Below are 3894 nucleotides of genomic sequence, written 5' to 3' on the forward strand. Positions count from 1 at the left end.
TGGGGGATAAATGTGAGATTAGTCAACAAACTTCTAACCAGCACATACTGAAATTGTGCAGAAGCCGGAAAGTCAGCTAAAGGATCAATGTTATTTAAGACAAAGTGCATTTATCTTTTTCAACCCATTTTACTGATCCAAAGTACTTATAGAGGTCCAGTGGTTCCCTTGTTTGCTTACATCCAGCCAAGTCCTGGTCGTACCTGTGTATACAGTCCTAAAAATCCCAATGGGGCTGTGTTCCCTCCTTCCTTTCTTCCTTCCTCTTGAACCTCCTTCCTGCCTTTCTTCTTCTTTATCCCTTTCACTTATTCTTCCCTAACCTCTTTCTTCCTTCATCTCTCTAACATTCTTATTTCCTTCCTTCCTTTTAATTTCCTTTCCACTTTACCCTCTTTTCCTCCTTCCTCTGTAACTTCTTTTTTCCCTCTCTTATTTCCTTCCTTCTTCTCATCCTCTCTAATCTCCTCCCTTTTTTTTTGTCCTCCTTAAAGCGTACCTAAATTCAGAATTCTAAACTTACATAAAAGGGTAGACAACCCTTTTATGTAAGGTAAAAATTCTGTTTGTTGTTTTTGTTGTTTTTATTAAAAAGGGTGCAGCACCGCCCCCCTAATTCTCGATCGAGAATGAATGGGAGCGCAAAGCCTCCTGGGATACCTACATCACAAATCCCAAGAGGCTCTTGGGTGCTCTTTCTGCGCATGCCCGAGGAGCCTTTTCTTCAAAAGGGGTATAAAAGCTGACCCCACGCATGTGCAGTTAGATCCGCAAGTTTTTTTTCCCAAAATACGTCACCCGATCTCACACCTGTGTCAGGTGATATAGGAAGAAGAACCCGGAAGAAGAGGAGAAGATGGCTGTGCCTTGAGCGCCAGCGCAAAGATGTATGCTGGGATGGGGTCTGGGACGCTATGGAAGAAACCTCCTGATGGACTGCAGAATGGACTGCAGGATTTAAGGTAAGTGGATTTTTTTTGTTTTGGGCACTTTTAAATTTACTTCCTCTTCAACCTCCTCTTCTTCACTTTGTAACCATCTTTCTTACTTCTCTCCTCTCTAACTACATTCCCTCCACTTTACCTTCATTTCTCTCCAAACTTTCTTCCTTACTAACCACCTAACCCTTTTCCTGACTCTCTAACACCCTGCCTTCTCTCTCTCTAACCTCTTTCCTTCATTCCTCTCTAATATCCTTATTTTCTACCTTCCTTTCTAACCTCATTTTTTATTCTTTTCTTCCTTCCTTCTCTCCTCTCTAACCTCTTTCTTTCTTTCTCTCTATATCCTTCCTTTATTTCGCTCTAATGTCCTTCCTTACTTCTAAGTGATTACTTCCTTTCTCTATAATCCTCTTCATACCACTTTGATCTCTTTTCTTCTTTCCTCTGTAACCTCCCTACGTCCTATTTCTCTCTTCATTCCTTCCATCCTCTCCTACCTCCTTCCGTTCTTATGTTCCTCTTCTTCCTTCCTTTGTAGCCATCTTCCTTCATTCTCTCCTCTCTAACATTTTCATTCTCTCTCCTTCTTCCACTTTACCTTCCTTCCTTCCTATCCAATTTGCTTTCTTCTTCTTACCACCTTTCCTTTTTCTTCCCTTACTAACATCCTTCCTTTCCTTCACTTTCCTACCTTTCCTCTTCCCTGCCTTTCTAATGTCCTTCCTTCCTCTATTTCTAATTTCCTTCTTCCCTCCCTCCTTAAATTCCACCTTTGCCTTCACATACCCAGTCTTCCTTCCTTCTTTTCTATCCAATCTACTTTCTTCCTCTTTGACCACCTTTCCTCTTCCCTGCCTTACTAACATCCTTCCTTCCGCTCTAACCTCCTAACTTTACCTCTTCCTTCCTTCCTTTCTTCCTACATTCCTTTCCTCTTCCCTGCCTTACTAACATCCTTCCTTCCTCTCTTTCTAACCTCCTAACTTTACCTCTTCCTTCCTTCCTTTCTTCCTACATTCTTTTCCTATTCCCTGCCTTACTAACATCCTTCCTTCCTCTCTTTCTAACCTCCTAACATTACCTATTCCTTCCTTCCTTCCTTTCTTCCTACCTTCCTTTCCTCTTTCCTGCCTTTCTAATGTCCTTCCTTCCTCTCTTTCTAATTTCCTTCCTTCCTCCCTCCTTACATTCCACCTTTGCCTTGCCATACCCAATCTTTCTTCTACCTCCTTCTGTTCTTACATCCCTCTTCTTCCTCCCTTTGAAGCCATCTTCCTTCATTCTCCCCGCTCTAACATTTTCATTCTCTCTCCTTCTTCCACTTTACCTTCATTCTTATCCAATCTGCTTTCCTCCTCTGACTCACCTTTCATTTTTCCTGCTTTACTAACATCCTTCCTTCCTCTCTTTCTAACCTCCTACCTTTCCTTCTTCCTTCCTTCCTGCCTTCCTTCTTTTCTCTCTTTCTACTTTCCTTCCTTCCACCCTCCTTACATTCCACCTTTGCCTTCGCATACCCAATCTTCCTTCCTTGTTTTCGAATCTGCTTTCTTCCTCTAACCACCTTTCCTATTTCCTGCCTTTCTAGCGTCCTTCCTTCCTCTTCCTCTAACCTCCTAACTTCTCCTCTAACCTTCTTCCTTTCTGCCTTCCTTCCTTCCTCTCTTTCTTCCTTCCTATCTTCCTTTTTTCCCGTTCCCTTCCACCTTCCATGGAATTGACAATAAACATTTGTATTGCTCACTACCCTTCCAACTTTCACCCTCACATGGTGAATCTGACACGTGTGCACCCCATTTCCGCTCAATGCTTTCTGCATAAACACGGGAGAAGGTGATTTGTTATTTATTGTGAAATAATGACAAGATTCCTTTTCTTTGTGGTTTAATTGCTATGTGCTGGGAGGGGGTAACCAAAGGCCACTGCCTCACCGCTAATTATTCGAGACAACTAATTACAAGGATTCCGTTAATTACTGACTGCGATGTACACAGGGTGAACCTGAGCTGTCTTCAGCCAACAGATTGTGTACAAAAAGTTTTGTTTTTTGGGACCTGACGGGATTAAATAAGAAGGATTGGAGTGAGTGCAGGATTCTAATGGCAGCAAAATATAGAAAGTGTTAAAGGTTTTATAATTGTAACAGTTTAGCCAACTGACTATTAACTAATATATATTGGTAATCAGCATTTATGTGGTTAGTGTGGAGGTGTCCAATTGTCTGCTGGTTATACGTCTACACCCCCTAAAAACCCTGAAACACCTGCTAATTAGGGTGCTAAAAAACATCCCCCCCCCCCCACACACACATTCCTATTGGTCAGTAAAGCTACTCATGGCAGAAAAAGGAGGAATCTAAGGAGGCTTGGCTCATAACTTCCCTTAAAATGCGTCCTGGGGATACAGGCAGGGCCATAATTCCAACAAAATAACTACTAGGGGGTGGCAATACAACATTTCCATGTGGCACCTGGAACCTGCTGCTGCTGGCCAGCCAACTCTACAATATTAGAATGTACAAAGCAAAAGTGCTTATACTAAGATTATGCAGAGATCTGGACAGATATCACTCCTCTCTCTATTCCATTCTCCATCTCTTTATCCCCTCTCTTCCTTCTCACACCCTCCCACTCCGTCCTCTCTCTCCCCTCCTCCCCTCTGTCTCTATCTCCCTCTCTCTCTCCTCCCCCCTCCTTCCCTGTTTCTATCTCCCCTCTCCCCCCTCTCTGTCACTCTGTCCTCTCTCCCTTCTCCCTGTCGCTTACTCCCCTCTCCCCCCTCTGCCTCTCTCCCCTCTCCCTGTCTCTCTCCCCTCTCCCTCCCTCTCTCCCCCTCTGCCTCTCTCCCCCCCTCCCATGTTTTTTCCAGGTGAGGTATTTGATTACCTGGTATCTCATGGTCGTATGAAGGAGAAGGAGGCTCGTGCCAAATTTAGGCAGGTGAGTAGATG

Source organism: Pyxicephalus adspersus, chromosome 11 (genome assembly GCF_032062135.1).
Source record: "Pyxicephalus adspersus chromosome 11, UCB_Pads_2.0, whole genome shotgun sequence".
Lineage (NCBI taxonomy): Eukaryota > Metazoa > Chordata > Amphibia > Anura > Pyxicephalidae > Pyxicephalus > Pyxicephalus adspersus.